At 37.5% G+C, this 19,987-nt stretch overlaps 1 protein-coding gene and 1 long non-coding RNA gene across 2 annotated transcripts in view; both read left to right on the forward strand.

Annotated features, from left to right (window-relative positions):
* Positions 1–19,987, forward strand: part of LOC124158587 (protein gone early) — a 223,208-nt gene that overhangs the window by 34,956 nt on the left and 168,265 nt on the right. The gene's annotated exons all lie outside the window — the stretch shown is intronic.
* LOC124158589 lies at positions 952–4,413 on the forward strand. The gene is made up of 4 exons (XR_006864841.1): positions 952–1,086; positions 1,172–1,353; positions 3,065–3,189; positions 3,286–4,413. It is a non-coding gene; the product is annotated as an uncharacterized LOC124158589 (long non-coding RNA).

A 19,987-nucleotide genomic window follows, 5' to 3' on the forward strand; every position in this document is an offset into this window, starting at 1 on the left:
AGTATTTTCTAGGATTTGACATTGACATTAAATATTGGGTATTCAAGGAAGTATGAACAGGTTGGGATAAGAGTTCAAATGTATATGTTCCATCAAAGTCTATCTTAGCCGATTAGTTCCTTAAAAAATCGGAGTGGGCTTACTTAACGGCGGTTAAAGTTCTTACAAGCGACGAAAAAATGTGTGAATCTTCGTGTTAATGAAGCTTCGTGAAGTTGCCGTTCTCCAGCAAGGGTGAGTTCGTCCAATGGAGACAATGAGCTGCCTTTCGGATTTTCAAGCGTTTTTATGTATTGACTCGCTTTGCTCGCTGGGGGGGCTCTGCCACCCCTAGGCCCCCCCGAAAAAGGCTTGCGGCCTGTTATGCTCACTGTGGGAGGTCTTACACTTTTTGTTTGCTACTTGTTACTTAAGGTAGTTTGAGCGAGATAGATCCGTAGTCATAACAGCGACTGTATCTTCTCAAAATTTACAAATATCATGAGTTGTTAAGGCTTTTGATACAATTTTATAATTTTTTGTCGGGAAAATATTTGCTTCAGTTGCTTATTTTTCTCGATAATGAACAAAATATACGTATTTTAAACTCTATCTTGACTTATTACCAAAGGTACCAACGGTACTTTTAGTAATATAATACTAAGTTTCCTTAATATAGTATGGACTTAATCCCGACTTGGAGTACGATATCCTGGTATCTGAAATGTTCAAACATAAAACTATAAAGGTTACTTATATTAGAAAGCAATTTTAAAGCATTGTATCCCAAGAAATGACATATGTCAAAGAGACGTTCGACTTGGCAACAACGTCAAATTTCTTAGGTTGGTGCGGCTCACAACTAGTCAGAGAAACAAGTGAATGGCTTGAAGCGTTACAGGAGTGCATACAAGTGCATAGATTTCGGTGTTGAAATATACTTTAGAAAGTCGAGTATTCTTCTAACTTTTTAGTGAAATATGCCAGTTTTTCAGCCTTCTCCGCTTTAACGATGAAGCCATCCACTAGTAAAGCGGGGCGGTTTGTGCGGAAGAAGGAATTTACGAAGAGACAGAAGAGTTCTTCTCGAACGTTCAGTGAATATAGGTAAGTGCTCTAGTAAATACCTCATTGCGAATTTAAGAATGGAAGTATGTTATTAGCTGAAAATAAATTTTTGTTTCATTTATAGTGTGCGTCCTGTCATGTGTTGAGAATGAGCAAATAAATCGGGTTTTGGCAACCCTAATTATTCCGTCTGTCGCCAATTCCACTTGGAAAAGGTAGGAGCGATCTGTGGGGTCAAAGGTTGAAGATGCAATCGAGTACGGAAGCTGTGGAGGTGGAGAAGCTTCTCGCTTTGGCCTTAACACCGTAAGTTTCACCGCATCAGTTAAAAAATGAGACTATAATAAATAGTAGCGTTATTGGTCCCCCGAAACCCAATGTGAATGTTAATTCATTTTTTTTAAATGTTCCTTGTGGTTGCATAACGTTCTTTCATATTTCTTGGAAATATTCAGTCGGTGTGCTTTTTATTTACATGTACATTGCATTCCAAGAACATTACCAGTAGTAGGTCCAATATATAAACTAAAATTTAGGAAATGCAGAGGCTTTAATTTTTTTGATGATTACTTTGTTCAAGTGTAATTTTAAATTACTTTCATTTAATTTTTTATTGTCCTTCAATGTAATTTGTTATTGGTTCCTTTGGATGAAACCATAATTGATTAAGTGACTGTTGACTGGAATTTGGTGATGTGAGCTATATAAAGTGTTTGATATTTAGAACCAGAGAATTACCGCAGATTTGCTGTTTTTAACATAGAAAATCAATAATTGCTGGATTGTGTTAATGTGGATTATAAGTTGATTAATTATGGTGATCTGTTATCAGGTCATAGGATTAGAAGTCTATCTAACATATATTTTCAACTATAGTATCCATATCTTAAGTATTTATTCAGCAATTGAAGACAATCTAATTTCTCCTTGATTATTATTCCTTAGTCATTGTTTCTTAAAGAGGTAAAGTACTCAGCACAGCCCTTTTACTGGTGTGCTCAGAGTTGCAACTATTATTCTATGTCATAATTTTACATGCTACTTCTTTATCTAAGACTTTCAATATTTTTCGTGGATCAAAAACTTTTTCTTGATTTCTTAAAGGGATTACCTGTCTCCTCTAACAGCTATTTGCATGTGCTTGCCAGAAGAGGAGTATTAGTTATAATTCAATCAGTTTTTTTTCCGTGGCCATACCCTTTCCACTTATGATGTTCATCCTTCTCTCACAACCTGTTTTTTATGCAATGTGAAGAAATGTTTTCTCTGTCGTTAATTTTTTAATAGTCACGGCTGGACATACTATTTGCAAACCATTATTCATTTCAAATTCTTAATGTTGTATTGAGTGAATGCTAATGATCACATTAAACTTATCTTTCTAAAATAATTGCATATAATCATATTTTACTAGTGGAAATAATATTGCAGGGAAATGTTCCAATCCATCGACATCCATCTCCCTGTTGTTCTTCATGGTTCTGTCCTGATTGTGGTTGCTTTCCTACATTTATCATAATTACAACCTACTTCACTATATCTGGTATTATGTTGGGCACAATATGGTGGAAGTCTTTAATATTACCTAGTACAATTAAAAAGACATTGCAATATTTCCACTGAGTTTTATTATGACAACAACACTTGATAATGTTGTTTGTAGCAATGAAACGCGTTTTGTCATAATAAAACTCAGTGGAAATATTGCAATTTATAATGTTAGTAATACTTCATTATACATACTGATTAATGTTCTTGTTAGGCTAATGAGTTCTTAAGTGGCAAAATGTATTTGTGTCACATTAACCAATGATAGGATATAAGTGTCTGACACATATACAATGTCCTCCCTAATGTTGAATTCAAGAGCATCATAAGTTAGGCGGTAGATAACCTCCAATGTTATCATACTATTTCTATTCCTTAGTTTTAATTCCACCCAGTCACAGAAATCTAAGTGCAGTGCATTGGCTAATTAATATGTGGCCCCTCATTCAGTTTACATAATTTATTTCAGTGGCATGACTCCCAGTGAAGAGTCTCCAATGCAATGCAATGTTGGAGCTGAGGTAGATATCATTGCCTCTTATGATTATGGATGGCAGAAGAAAGGCAATGGGTAATCATATGACAGTAAATCTGGTAAATTCCATCATATTTTCTGGGAAATAAATAATGTATAAATTGTTCCTCTTTATTATGTTAACAGTTAAAATGTCTTTCTTTTTACATTTACAGGGCATGGGTCTGTCATTGATTACCACTCCAAAAAATTACTTGCGTATGATGTATGCAGCACTATCTGTGCAATGTGTAGAAGACACAGAAGGTGGCAATGTTACAAACCCTGTGGAGTGTTATTTCAAGCTTAATGATTTCCCAAATGGCTACGGCTGGCTTAATATGGAGAAGTTGGTGGAAATACTCAGAATATGTGGAACTGAGGGAATAAGATTAAGTACACATGGGAGAGAGTATCAATGGTAAGCCCCATGTTACCATCCAAAGGAGAATAGAGTTTCAAAAGTCTATTGAGGCTATTAGTAAATATTTTGAGGAGTTGAGAAAACTTAAAGAGTATGACTGATGAATAAAAAGAGAAAATTAAAAAGAGTAAGACTGATAAATTATCTTATGCCTTATGTATAGCATGTTTTAAATGTACATAGTAGAAATGGTCATACTGTAAAGTCTATTAGAGATTTTTTAGCTTCTTTAAGATTCTCCCCACGTCCTCTGGCTTGTGTTAACAGGTGTCTCCTGAGTATTTTAACTAGTATCTTCAGGTTTGCTGCAAGGGTCTAAAGGTTAGCGTGACATAATATTGGGCAATTTTTCCATGTTTTCTTTTGGGTGATTATCTTGTATACTGGTTAATGCGTCAATGCCTTTGAGTGAGAATGACTCTTTAGAAACTCCCTCCTGAATTGTTAGTGGGATTTTGTCGATAGGGCTGATCAATTTCTTTGCGCACCTTGATTGGCAAGAAAATTATGCTGTCCCTCCCAAGGGATTGTTGTTACAAGGGTAGCAAGGATTTTATTATTATTTGCATCGGTGAAAGTTTTTTTAAAGTACTGTTTAACTAATTGCCATCTAATTACTGAAAGACATTGTGTTCCACTCTATGTATATAAATATCTTTATATATAAAATTAACCTGAAAATGTCCACCAGCTTCTCCATATTGTGTAGAAATAAGGTTAAGGCAAATCTGGTGGTCTCCATGTTCAATGCTATTGGCTCCTGAAGTTAATCACTATCAAGATCAGCTTACATAGCTAACATTGGTAACATATTCCCTTTCGTATTATATCTTTTGCTCTTACAATGACTTCGGGAACAACCTAAGTTGCTTCACAGGGACTGTAACTTGCCTCCTTACTGTAGCCTTCATTTTTTCTTCTATTCTGCTGGAGTGGGGCACATGGCATATGCAGTGTTGAATGCTAACAAAGAAATGTTTCTTTTTAAGACTAGCCTCTGCCCATTTCTTCAAAATTTACTGTGAATGCCTGAAGTGTATTTTTTTAACACTGATTTGAAGGAAAAAATCCCACTACTACGTTGGAAATATTAGGGAACATTATCACAAGCAAGTTAGAGTGATAAGACAGCAGAGAAATACCTCATATACAAACAAACAAAGTATATAGTAGCCAATTTAATGTCTCTTGGGAGCCCTGGCTCTCCTTTTTATGTTCTTAGCCAACACTCACTGAAACTGAAATGTGTATTGCTGCATTTATGTAACATTTTAGAGTGCTTTTCTGTAAATATTTTGTAATTTTTGTTATGTATTAATAATAAATATGTATACCAGAAGTGTAGTAATATATCATTTTTTGTCTGATCCCTTCCTACAAACCCTAAGTTGGTAACTATGTGCATATATTTCCAGAATAGGGCCTTGAGATGAAAAGCAGAATATTGAAATTGTATCCAGTTTACCTAAAGGTAAGGGGGTATTGCAGTAGGCATCAAGGTGAATGGCAAGCTTCATTTAGAATAGTGTTATGGAGATTTTAGTGGTTGAAGCACAATATTGTGATTTTTTAGCTTTTGATATCTCTGTACTGATGTAAGCAGAAGTCCATTTGGTGTGAATTTCTTGTTCCTAAGGGATTGTTGTAAGGAAATGGCAAGATGCACTTCCTTTGAGACTCAATATGACTATTATTGGAAGATTAATTTATACTTCGGTTACGTTCTCTCTAAAGATTAGATTCATTTGATTGCTTCGTGGTTAGTAGACAGCTCTGCATTCATGACGTGGAAATCTACAGTTACTGGAGCAAGAACTTTCCAACAGTGCAATCTTGTAATTTTGCATTACGTGGAAGAAAAGATAGGTAATTTAAAATCGATGTCGACCAATGTTAATATATTCGGAGGGCTGGTTATACATTCATTTTTTCGAAAGGTTTCCTCAAATTCGGTTAAGGCAACAAGATTTAGTAGGTTTTATGCATTGTGGGATGAATTCTGATTTCCAAAAGGGAGATGATTCAACAGAATTTTACCATAAACGAAATGTGTTGTTTGACTTAAGTGTAAACGCATGTCTACACTCATAATATCTCGCTATGAATCCTGTCCTTTCGTTTATGTAAGGTTCGGACTGCGTTGACTTAAATATGAAAAGTACCTGTCAATAACTACCTGTTAACGTTGTTCAATAGGTTTCACGCGCGGCTCATACCTAAAAGATGGTTTGAGCCACTCGATTTCATCACAAATAGCAAGTTCATTAATGCGGATGGAGAATTGTACTTGTGAAAGTAAATACGCAGACACCTTTAGTATGCGTAAAATCGGTAATATCTTTCCTCCCAAAGCATGCCAAATAATATTTACGTACACATAAGAAATCTCTTCATTCGAAGTTTACAGAAACCCAAATAGTATCAGGAATCGCGAATCTCATATTTCACTTCCCAATGCCCACCACGAAGTAATTTTTGTACTTGGAATTTACTGCGACAATATGGAAAGTCAGTACACTAAACTCTTGCGCAATCAATTATATCCAGTAATGCTTATTCCTTGTATGCGATCATGTTTGTTTACGTTTAATTCTAAAGCAGCGTTGCCAAGCCGAATCTTCCGGCATCCGGTCGTCTGCAGGAAATGCCTGTTCGACGAAAAGTTTTTCTTTTATATTTTAATTATACTACCGGTGACCTATAATTTTAATGCAACCAAAAATTCATAAATGAAGTTTACTACACTCAGTTAGTTTTTCGTCGATTTCTATGAACGGGAAATAATTCTTTTTAAATAAATTCTGTCGCCAAGGCGCATGGCTCCTATCTACGCCATGTAAATCAGCTTCTCTTTGCTCACAAATATCTCTGAATTTAGCCCGGTAAGGGGTGTATATTATGATATCACTGGAAAGATCAAGACTTTTTCTTTACAATGAGATAAAAATCATAGAATTCTATGATGATTGATTTTTCGCTCAAACTACCTTAAGGATCGTTTACTTTTAAACTGGCTAGCTTAGGTATAAGCAATATTTCCACTTTCACGTAAAACGAGCGCATGGTACGTAGGCTACAATATGAATGTAAATATTTATGAAGAGAAACGTTTTTCTGACGGTCTAAAAAGGTAAAATAAATTTCTACGAGTTTCTCGAACTTATTCAATTCAAATTCAAAAAACGTTGAGACCACGTTCCACTGTAACACCCAATGCATACGTAATATCATAACATAACGACTTTACGTATTACCATGAAAAACACGTTTATTAATTATTTTCCACAAAACTCAACCAAATTCTTGATATACGAATAAGATGTAACAGCTGTTCCCCTTCGTAAGCGAATTACGTAGCGACTGAATATCAATATCTAGAACAAATGCGCCTTAGCATGAATTGGGGCTAGTATGACGAATTTTATCGAAATATAATTTATCCTGATCGCAAATGATTTCACTTCAGAAATACCTCTATTTAAAGTTTTAATGAATCGGGATACACAAATATCTCAGCTTTAATATCCAACGCAATGCGCAATAAATCTGGTGAGTAACGGATCACAGCCTTTGGTGTACAAGACTTTGTGAATGTCAAGATTTCGATAATTTTCACTGTTGAATAACTTAGTCACTCAAGGAAACGTGATTTTCTCAAGACAAATAATTGAATAAGAAATACCTTTATTTGCACTTATCTTCCATATTGTATTATTCACTGCCTATTCACTCCTGCAGCTCACGGATAACATTGTACATTAAAAAGGACATTAACGGAAAAAAGAACGTAAAAATAAAAAGTTATCACCGTCACAAAAAATGAAAATATAATCATTTTTACCTACCTATATTATGTAAGACTTGTTTAAAAGTCTTTCTACTACAATCGTGTATCGCCAACAAGATACGAACTATAGTCAACAGCACGAATCATATTTCTAAAATGGCATTTAGTGCACTTGTTAACTTTGAAATTAATAACCACCACACTTTCGATGTAATATATCAAAAACAACAACTAATTTCCTACCTTATATTTTTCCGCTTTTGATTTGAATGCGCTTTGATTTAAACAGATGTTTGTTCTTGTGGAAAGAAGACACAAAGAAATAGACACTTCAAATATTAGTTTCCTTATTTCCTTCCTTATATATATCAGTTTTTCGTTTTAATTCCTTTATCTTCTTTCCCAATTTAGCTCCTCTTATTTGCATAAACAAATATGTTGCTATGATTGTTCGTTTGTATGACTGCCGCGCTGCCATTGGAATTTGGTGGCCATTTTTTGAACTAATCCCCATACTCAATTTAATATGAATAGACAGATAAATAATTGTAAATTTCGTGTTTTCATAATTTTTCCTGGGGTTTCAGACAATTTTAGAGGGGGTCTTCATTAGACTTTTTGCCGTACTTCGTCTCGTTCACCCCAAACATTTGTATGAGTGAGTGAATGAATGAATGAATGAGTGCGTTAGGGGACTTTATAGAATATAGATGATACCCCAAATCGGAGGCATACAGAAAGATGGTTTTGTGGATGTTAGAATTTGAAGGTGGACTAATAAAACTTACGTGTAGATCCTACTCGGGTGATGAAGATGAATTTTTTGTGCTGAGGAAGCATTAAATGTAGAGCGACTATCACAATTTTGATTCACTTCTTTCATTACGTGTCTTTCGCTTCAGTTATTCCTCTACGTCACCCGCCGTAACTTCTTCGCCACCCTGTTAATTACAAGTTAACGAGTAGGTTGAACTTAGAGTTAATCTAAGCTTGACCCTACACTCCAAATTTGCACCCTAAGTACTTTGCCTACTTATAGGAATTTGTATTTACTATTCCAATGAGAAATAGGTTATAATCCTTATTTATCATGTCACACGTATTTAAGAAATTTCAAATTGGAAAGGAATAGTTTTCCATCATATCTAAATTTCATTTGCTGTAACTTGGCCGTAACTGGCATCGTTTGAATATTAGTGTTTACTATAAAGTTCTTTCCCTGACCATTATTTATGAGTATATTATTTATAATTTTCCACTATGAGCTTCAATGTATATTTTTATTTGCTAAATTTAAAGTGCAACTGTCACTTTCAAAAAGATAGTTGTCGCTGCTAGATGAAACTGACCTTTCTATACGCAATATGCACCGGCAAAGGATAATATTTAGTTCTACTTTGGTGGTGTGAATACTAGTTTTCAGTCTTGAATATAACTTTTGCGCGCTGCTATAATTGTCTGCGTGCGGAAATGACGAAGCAATTTACTTATTTATTTTGCGCCTACAATTTTCGTTTTTCCATTTGCATTTATGTGTAGCTATTCACTCCTTCCTGGAAGATATGAGCCTTTTTATTCAGTGTGCGTTTTTGTTTTCCTTTTTCTCCGATGGAAGCATTTATAGCGTGCAATCTCTCCGCTTTGGAGTCTATTTAAATAACTTTTATTGCGTCGGATATTTCCTCACACCAGGGAGAAGGCGGTTTTTGTTTCAGTCCAGTCCTTATTTAACCAGTCGCTCGGGTGACCCATACTCTAAAATGATCAAAATTTCATTTAGTATCAGAACATCCCCTATGCGTCGGACTTATTTAACTTGAAATTGCTTCAGCCAACGGTTACTCCCGAAATTTAATAGACAAATTAATATTAAAAAACTTAGAAGATTAGTTATCGACCAATTTTTTTCGGTGGACGAGAATGAAAAGAAGCAGTGGTGTAAAGTGACGTACCTCGATGCTTTTTCTGTGAAAATAGCTCATAATTTACCTAGAGAAATTTCGCAGAGCTTTTAAACATGATGCTCCTCTGAGAAGGCTGCTTGTAAAATGTAATGATCTGATAGACCAATTAGACGGATACGGAGTGTTTTCGTTTCAATACAGCGATTACATTGGTGTTTACATGGCACAGACAGGAATAATCTTCGAAGTCAGGAATAAGAAAGAATAACAAAGATGATGAAAGTGATTTTGCTAAACACTTAATATGCAATTGCCATAGGAGTCATTTGAAAATGAATGTTTTAAAATAATGCAACGGCCGCCTTGAATTAGACTTTGGTGAGCTCTTGGAAATTTAACAAAATTATTGAAAGTAAAGACAGCATTGTGATCAACGTATATCTTTATCCATCCTGTTCCCCAATTCTGTCGTCCGTTTTAAAATTCATCTCTTTTTCCGTTAGGTAAATAGGTAACGATAATATGATAAATGCATAATAATTTACACCTGATGATGTCAATTACTAATCAACTTGATGCTGGATGGCGATATTTGGTGGAACTTGTTGACAGGAAACATAATGAAAGATACACCTTCCACGATCTATTCATTTGATAATGACATAGTGTACCTGTCGAAACCTGGGTCGGTCAATTAAACGTTTGTGGAGCATACAACTCAGTGTGTCTTTCATTAAGTTTCATTATGATTACTCATCGAAACCCGGGTCCCCTTTTTTTTTTAAAAAAAGTAGTGGCATAAGTAAAAGTGAACTATCCAATCAAACCGTATAATAGAATACCACACAGTTAAGAATGTGTTAATGATCAATATCAAGTTTGAAATTAATGACATCGTGAACCTTAATTTGAGTATTGCATCACTCACCTTGCAATGAGAAAACCCTTCTAAGATCTAAGGATTCCGCGGTGTTTCTCCATTTGAGACTCCATTTAGAATACGCTGCCAGTATTTGGGACCCTCAAGAAAAAGACTTAATAACAGAGTTAGAACGCGTGCAAAGAAGAGCTGCCAGGTACGTGGAAGGTCTCTAAGATAGTGTAACTTGTCTTGTTAGTGTAACTGACCTCTTACATAAACTCGGATGGGAATCTCTGTCAGACCGTAGATTGAAAAATAGACTTAACCTTTTAGACAAATTCAAGAGCAGTGTCTTTTCTAACCAAGTTAGCCATATCTTACGTACGACAACGTACTACGGAAGATCAGATCATTTAAATAAAATAAGAGAGATAGACTGTAGAAGAGACGGATTCAGAATGTCTTTTTTCCGCGATCAATAAGAGATTATAACGGCAGCGATAGAACTCATAAATAGATTAGGCGACTTGTAGTGTAGCCTACTAACTTAAACTCACTAAAACCAACAGTCATCAATCATGATATTGGTTTAAAGCAGCTCTCCGCTCATGTCTCCTATCGCCGTATCTTTAAACAATTCCATAATTTTTCTGCAATTCTTTTCCTCATTCATCTCCTGGCCTACTTTTATCGTTCTTCCCTTTTACCTTAACGATAAGTTTAATGAGACCATCGTTTCTAAAGACGTAGCCGATGAAATTGTACCATCTTCTACGCAGGTTTTTCAAAATGTATGTATCCTACTCTTCTCAAAGCATCCGCATTACTACCACGATCTATCCATTTTCTCTTTATCATCCTTCTATGACACCGCATTTCGAAGGCTTCCCACCGTGATTTATCCGCTGTTGTCATTGTCCGTGTAGAGATGCATACTCCAATCGTAAGGTCTGGTAAATTGTTTCCGTAGTTCTATGCTTAACTTTCCCGCTGTAAGAAGACTTTTTATTTCGAGGAATGTCCTCATCGCTTGGGCTCTTCTACTGTCATCGAAGATCGTGCTAGGAAAAAATCTATTCCGTCGCTCCGCTATCGTCCCTGTTCGTTGAGTCGTAGGAGTCGTCCTTAAGTAAATTGGTCGCTACATTTACGGCTCCATTTGCCTCCTGAATTGATGGTAAACAGAAGTGCCGGACGCCGGGGAATGGAATTTCAGCGACGCAGCCCAGTGGCCTTCTCTCGACTAATAACGGCATCCCGTTACTCTCCGTTTAATTTTTTTATGGGAACGATTATCGTTTTCCTCATCGATCGCTGGGGATAGAGATGGGGTGGACCTTAGCTGACCTGTCGTGAAGTTAGAACCACATGTTTGCCGTCGGGCACCGAATCGCTATGTTGATCGAATCTTAACCCCTTCCAATATCGTGCTCCTATTCTCTATTCATTTTTTCTGTGGTTCCTTTTAAATGGTAGGTTATGAAATGATATTTAGTAATTTGTAATCAACGTAGAACCGTGAAATAAAATGTGACTATTAAACGTGGAGAACACAGCTACTCGAATAAATAAATAAACGGCAGCAATAGAACTCGTAAATAGATTGCATGACTTGTAGTGTAGCCTACTAACCTATGTAAAAATTAATGCATGTTTCTTAATTCAATTATTATTTCTAACAATATATAGTAGTATAGTTTGTTAGTATACGGGACGTTTTTTGGACGGTGTGGTGTGCATATGGGAGTCCAAATGCATGCTGCATGCTGGTGATTGATCACCCCTGACAAACACCCTAGAGGTGGCTCGCAGGGTATTATGTGGATGTAGATAAAATCCTTTTAATCCTTCCAATGCCTTATTTTTAAGGAATTTGAATTATTTATGTATACTTTGTATTGTTTAACATTTTTAAGCTCTCAAAATAATTATATTGTTCCTCTAAACAGTGCTAAAATTATGAAAATCCGATGACGAGATACACTCGTCATTGCGCGGTTTGGCACCGCAAGTTCATGACGAGCTAGACTCGTCATTACAGCGTAAGGGGTTAATTCGTAAAGAACGCTGCTGTGGTGATGAGATGAGTGAGAGAATTATTTCCTGGTAAATGTTATTTCTGTGACTCTAATTCCTACTATAAACCGAGTTATATTTCATTTGCATAGCAGGCGTGTGCCTCCTGGAAATTTCCCGCGAGTATATTGCTACCGGTCCTAATACATTTTACCCTGGTCCCCCGTTGTAGGCCACCGATTGCGGGTATTTAAATGGACCAGATGGTATGATTATCATATTGGGGAACAGATTCTGTGATATTTTTCTAAAAAGTATGAAATAGGCATCGAAAATTTGAATTTGTGTTAAATTTAGTGATAGCATATCCCTGCCACTTATGTGTATGCTTTATGGTGATATCAACCCCACATGGACGCCGTTTAAGGTGATACCTTAAACGGCGTCCATGTGGGGTTGTGTATGTGTGATAGGAATTTTACCTATAAATAAACCATCCTGGTTTCTGCCGGAGTGTTATTCTGATGGACTATTCAGTTGTAAAAACGCTGCTGTTTGGAGATGTAGTTGTATTTAGTGTTTTTATTGTGATTCGAATTCCTACATTGAACCGAGTTAAATAATTAAACTTGCAGAATCATCCAAGTTTAAAAATCTTTAACGATGTGGTGTGAAATAAATTTTTTACAAGAGATTGGAGAAGAGAACAGCCGTCCCATGTCTGTCTTTGGCAGTTAGGCTGGATTGCATTCTAGATTCGCTCAAAAATTATGAGCACCTATACAGGTTTGCAAATTGGATAATTTTGGAAAATTTATTTTTAGTAAGCCAGCAGTGTACCTCAATGTTTTTAGTCGTGGCTCTGTTGCTTTTTGTTGCTGATTTCTAGGTATATTCTATTGGTGTGTGACTTTCAATGATGGAGGTGTGGAGGAGGACCCTTGGCTTATTTATTATTCTTAGTTCGGCGATATTTCGGCCAAGTAATCATAATGAAGGGTCAGCATTTGAAATAACATCGGATGGCTTTTTCAGCTTTCTGGGTCAATTGACGGAGTATGCTGCGATTTTCGTATATACCGTTAAAAGTAGCCCTGATAACCTTCCTCCGAAAAAAAATAATTTGACTCATTAGCTGAGCTTCCACTTTTTGTGGGTCATGTGTTTTCTTGCCTCCCCCAGAGTAGATTAAGTTTCCTCCAGCACGCTGCAACGTTCGCTACATTTCCTAGAATTATTTTCTGTTCTTTCGTCAGGGACGTTACAGTATTATTGATTCTCGTGGGCGGTTTCCTATTTTGCCATGCATCTGTAATAATGATAAGTTTTCTTATCTTTAGTGTATGGAATAGGTGCATGAGCTGATTCCACTCGTAGATCTGCACCTACATAATACCCTGTGAGCCACCTCTAGGGTGTTTGGCAGGGGGTGACCAATCACCAACATGCAGCATGCAAGAGGACCGCCACATGCTCACCGCACGGCCATAGAAATATTACGCATACGAGCAAAATATACATGCTTATTCATAAAATAACTTGCTAATGGTTTGTAATTCCTAGAGCAAATACATTAGATATCCGTTCCCAGGTTATTCTCTTGGAGAGAAGTGTAGAAGTCGGGAGTTCGTTAATGCTAGGGGGAATTTTCTTCGATAGCATACGGTGGGATGAAAATCGACCCTGAGAAGTTGGGTTCATGACGTTGCCAAGTTTTTATGTGCTTCCATTCGCATTGCTTACTTGCAGTGGCCATTATGGGCGACTTGGCAAGGCGCAGTGGCTGCTCTTAACGACCCGACTTGAAGCAAGCGCTTGGCGATTACCTCATTCGGCGGTCGGCGGTAACCGCACTCATCGGGGCAATTCCCTCCGCTCAATCGCCAATATGGAATTCAGCGGTACCCATCGCAATAATCAGGTACCTGGCTTTTTCCCAAGCGCGGAGGTCGGGAAAATCGTTGAACTCATTGCCCTGTAATGACGTACACGATATTCCGCATCCGTAATAATGCTGAGTCCAGGTTGGCCACGTTGCGGAGAACATGGACCTACTGTTTTTTGAATGTATTTCCAATGTAATTTGGGTGGTAAAATACGGATGCTTCGGATGTAGGATTCCGCTCAATCCAAAGAATCGTGAATTTCTTGTTTTTTCGTTCATCGTAAACGATATGAGGGAACTAATAATTGTCACGATTCACGTGAATCGAATCCTCAAAATTAATCGAAAATGCTATATCTATTTGAGACCAGGCCGGCGCAATTTTCAAGGTATTTGAATACCTACCGTTCGCATAGCTCAGACCAGTGGCATAGCTAGGGAAGATGAGGGGATAGATCCCCCTCCCCCTAAAGCCTCTGAGAAATAAAAAAGTTATTTAAAGCTATTGCCTAGTTTTGAACTTTATAATAACTGCATCTGCCTAGAGTTAAATTTTTAGTGCCAAAATGATGAAAAATGTATATCCAGACATATTATTTTTCAAAACTTTACCCGAAAAAGTTGCCTGGTGGGGTTGGGTCGTCACTACAGGCAATCCTATCCCCCTCCCCAAAAGCATATTCCTAGTTACGCCACTGGCTCAGACAATGTCCCCGGGCAAGGAGTGGGAAATCCCATAATTAACCTTCTTTTCTAGCAATCGGAAAAGCGAGGAAGACGGGTCAAGCTGGTGAAGGAAGGGTCTTGCCCACTGGTGGTAACGTATAAGGAGTTAGCTTACAAAAGTGTCATCGTCTGGGAGGATAGTGAGGGAAAAGAGCTTTGGTCGGTGATAGGGGCCATTTTTATGCTGATATTTTGGACAGGACCCCTGCAGGGGGATAATTCGACAGATGAGAAGAAGAACTTGCTCAGCGGGAGATGAAGTGCATTGGCTGGCACATTAGGAAAGTCCCGTGGGAAAACCCAGCCATGGGTCTTTGCAGAAATCACCCTTAGCTAATCACCTATTAAAGGAGGGAAAGTTGCAATGATCATTTGCATCGATCCATGAGAGGGAAGGTGATTGCCGTATTTCTTTGCAACTACAAGGAACCATCCAAGGCACCAACAGAGTGTGTGGCAAGGGGTTTTTCCACCACAGGCATGCAGTGTTCATCCTAGCCTTAATCACAAACGCGCTCGTTCGCCTGAAACAGGTAAAGCACTCGGGACAACCACGCGATCAGACGAGAAGCTTGGGGAATGCCACGGACACGAAGATGCTGCCATGAAAATTAAACTACCATTTTGTATAAGAAAAAAGAAAAGTTAGAGTAAAAAGTGTGCGTTATAACAGTGCGTGAGTTATAACATGCCAAAACATTCATACTTATAGTTAGTTAATCTTATCCATGCCATCGTTTCTACCGTAATAATTTGGCTCTCTCGTAATATCTTGGAAATTAAGCTAAAAGTATTCTGCTTGAAATGTCCGTGCTGGGGAATGGGAGATAAGGAGAAATAATACAAAGGGTTTTATAGTACCTGGTGGTATGCGTTGCAATTTACATGCAAAGAAGAGCTGCCAGGTATGTGAAATGTCGTTACCATAGTCTTGTTAGTGTAACTGACCTCTTAGATAAACTCGGATGGGAATCTCTGTCGGACCGTAGATTGAAAAATAGACTAAACCTTTTAGATAAATTCAAGAGTAGTGACTTTTCTAACGAAGTTAACCATATCTTACGGACGCCAACATACTACGGAAGATCAGATCATATAAATAAAATAAGAGAGATAGATTGTAGAACAGACAGATTCCGAATTTCATTTTTTCCACGATCAATAAGAGATTATAACGTCGGCGATAGAACTCATAAATAGATTGCATGACTTGCAGTGTAGCCTACTAACCTATGTATAACTTAATGCATGTTTCTTAATTCAATTATTATTTATAACAGCATATAGTAGTATAGTTTGTTAGTATACGGGACGTTTTTAGGACGGTGTGGTTTGCATGTGGGAGTGCAAATGCATGCTGAATGCTGGTGATTGATCACCCCCTGCCAAACGCCCTAGAGGTGGCTCGCAGGGTATTATGTAGATGTTACATGACTCTGCTTTTCACCGCAATTTCTTATTCCCCTTATGTATGCGTACTACAACCCATGGATCAAGTTCGCTCTTTACAGTTTACCTTGTAGACCTTCCTTTCCCAAGAAAGACTCAAAGCAGTCTTGATAAGTTCCTTAACCCCCAAGTAACAGAAAATGCGATTCGCAAGATCCTAATCTTCCTATATACTTTTTGCTAGTAAAATGGCAAAGTTACTGCGTTAGATTTATCCGTCCTGTAGTCCGTTTAATGTTAAGGCTATGACTACTACAATAATTTGGCGACTAAACAGCTATTTTTTATTTTTTGACCATAAAGTGCATTGAAGGCTACTGTTACGAAGCAATCAAATATTTACGTGTAATAGCTAATTTTAAATTTCAATGAGGATTATCTTAAAATCGAATCTTCCATGTAATCTTGTTAGGCTATGACTGTGGCATAACTAGGAATATGCGTTGTGGGGATGGGGAAGGGCGACTTCCCACCCCCCGGTTTGGGAAAATTTTGTAAAAATGACATGCTTGCAAATACATTTTATATAATTTTGGCTCTTTAAAAATTTGGGTTTCATTAAAAGGTTGTTAAAATTTGCTATATTTCCAAACTAGACGATAGTTTTGAATATTATTTTCATTTCTCTGAGGCTTTGGGGGGGGGGGATCTATCCCCCTTATCCCCCCAAAATTACGCCATTGGGCTATGACATCAATCACTTGAAATCTATTCCTAAGTGCCTTTTATGTTGCGATAATTAAGTAATATGAATTTCCTTGGGGAGCTTCAAGAGGAAAGGGAGTTCATTTCTTCGTCGTCTGTAACACCCTGAACATCAATAATTTCTCGCAATCACCGCATTTCCTCGTATCTACCTCGCCCTTTTTTCTGGCCAGTGATGGTGCTGATTTCTCGAAAAGGCTTTTTCCTCCTCGCCCCATTTATCGGTGAGCTCCGCTGCTGGCGGGAGGGTGCATCCCGCGGTCGGCCGCGACAGGTGTGCGCAGCTGAGGAAACAAGTGAGGAGCCCCACCCGCCACGTCTTCCTTCCTCCCTCCCCCTGCTCATTTCACTACGAACGTCAGACCGCCCACACTCCCGTTGCAGCCTTCTCGATTCCTTCTTCTTATTCCCAAGGCCTTAAGAATGGGTTATATCCCCACTGATCGTGCTACACGGTTGGTAGAAAATATACCAGCCGTGTGGCACATACAATCATCACTACATGTACATAATACCCTGCGAGCCACCTCTAGGGTGTTTGGCAGAGGGTGATCAATCACCAGCATGCAGCATGCAATTGGATTCCCACATGCACACCACGGGGTCCGAAAAACTTTACGCATACCTACAAATGATTCTACCACATTTTGTTAGAAATTATGATAAAATTCGGAAACGTGCATTAAATTACACATAAGTTAGTTGGCCACACTACAAAGTCATCTAATCTGTTTATGAGTTCCAACGCTGCCGTTATAATCTCTATTTGATCGTGGAAAAAAGAGACCTTCTGAATTCTCACTACACTGCACGTATATACATTATACAACTCATATACATCTAAACACTACCCCGAAAGAAGCCTGAAAAGGCGTGTGGCAGGGAATATTATGATGACAGCCGTTTACACATAATAAGCAAAAGTTCAAACAAAATTACGACTTGTATTTATTTAAGTGCTTTATGGTTCGGGGTGAAAACGGATTCCCGTACCTATCCGTTCAGTAAAATATCTCTTTCAGTTTATCGCTTCTGTTGCACATGGAAATATAGTGTGGCTCTCATATGATGTTGTTCTTGTTGCTCGGCATGATACTTTGGCGTTATGTAGGTCCAAGGTTGTGCAGTGCGAATCGTGGACATGCGTGGATTATGTAGCGTTTTGTGGGATGGAGAATTCGAATAGAAGTTTTTATTATCGATAAGCATTTCCATTTGATGGGATTCTAATTTTATCTAGGAAGAACTCTTCCTAAGTAGGTCTTTTCTTACTAAAAAATAATATTACTATTCGTAAATTATGAATGATCTTATTGACAATTTTGTTACTAATGATGTACGATAATAATATTATATGTGACCTAGCTTTCTATGCAAGGTTGGATACTAAATAAAATTACGAAAAAAAATTATGCCAAAATTGGGCTTGTTTGCAATGTATTGTTTCCAAGTTCAATATGTGGTACCCGTAGAACTATACGTCGAGTAAACATTTTCTCTAATGTTAAATGGTTTCGAAAGGAATGAATATATAAAGGACTGAATATTATGAGACGAATGAAAAAAGGAGATAAACATGGCATCAAAACAAAATTAGGCCTTTTGACCTGAGATTTTTAAATCGATGATGCATTTAAATGCTTGAAAATGTGCATTTCTTTACAGCATTATGACATATGCAATTACGTAATACCCGGCGAGCCACATCTAGGGTACTTGGTACTTGGTGGTGAGCAATCACTAGCACGTAACATGCAGATGATCACATGAATACCACACGGTCCAAAAAACACATGAACACCACACGGTCCAAGGAAAACCTTTGTGAGTAGTTGTCACCAAACGGTGCCAACTACTCACAAAGGTTTTCTGCCAATGGGGCCAGAACACACTAAGTATGCTGTTAGAAATAATATGAACATTCGGAAACACTCATAAAGACATACGCAAGTTAGTAGTTTACAATACAAGTCATCTAATCTATTTTTAAGTTCTAACGCTGCCCTTACAGTCTCTTATTGATCGTGGTGAAAAAGACATTCTGGACCTGTCTGTTGCATAGTCTTTTATATCATTGATATGATCTTCTCTACCGTAGTATGTTTACGCTCGTAAGATATGGCTAACTTCGTCGGAAAATAATCTGATTGTGAATTCGCATAACAGGTTCAGTCTATATTTCAGGTTACGGTATGACAGAGATTCCCTTCCGAGTTATCTAAAAACTGCATCAAAACAGAATTAAGTCTTTGGACCTGAGATATTTATTAAATCGATGATTCATTTACATTCCTGAAACTTTATACCTCCTCACGGAATTGTGGCGGCGCAATCGAAATAATATTTCGAAAGCCATTCATTTTCTTGTCGACCGGAAGTGCAACTGTTTCGGGTCGAGGGACTCTGCTTGTTTAATGCATGCATGGGTGTGTGGGATGGTATCTTGATCTTGGAGTTCGCGGTTCGCTTCCCAAGTGAGCCACGAGGCCATCTCTGTGACTTGCATCTGCTGTGGAGCATGGCCAACAAGTGGCCCTCAAACAATCGCCAGGAATGTGCATTAATCATGGAGTCCTTGAAACAATTCCTTTCGTTTCACACATTAATATTAATAGGTGCATACTAATAAAAGCTTTATTTTCATGCTTTCTGCTGTATATAAAAGCACATTTGTTTTCCTCAACTCCAATTTTTAGATGTCTTTTACTCCTTTAATTCCTTCTGTATTGCGTATATCCATCGTCTTGTGCCTAATGACGAGGCAACGAGTAACTTAACATAATAAAAAGTAAAAAAATCTTTGAAAGTGCACGTAAATTAATTAATGCGTGGTACAGGATTCGATACACGTATGACCTAGTTTATTTAAAAATTTTCTTTGATTCAAATGAATCTTCTTTATTGAAATTAGTTAAATTTTAACAGTTTTGCAGAGTTAAAAAAAATATTTTTCCACCCAGCTCTTATGAGAAGTGATTGTAATGGCTGTGGGTGACTTTACTGATAAGTCACTTATACCTACGTATGTTTTCAAGGCTTAAATTTGAAACCTTGCTCAGTTGCATGTTTAGACTGCTCAGTACTTTAAAAACTATAGTGTGTTCTTAGCTGTGTTACTTG

Source organism: Ischnura elegans, chromosome 5 (assembly GCF_921293095.1).
Source record: "Ischnura elegans chromosome 5, ioIscEleg1.1, whole genome shotgun sequence".
Classification (NCBI taxonomy): Eukaryota; Metazoa; Arthropoda; class Insecta; order Odonata; family Coenagrionidae; genus Ischnura; species Ischnura elegans.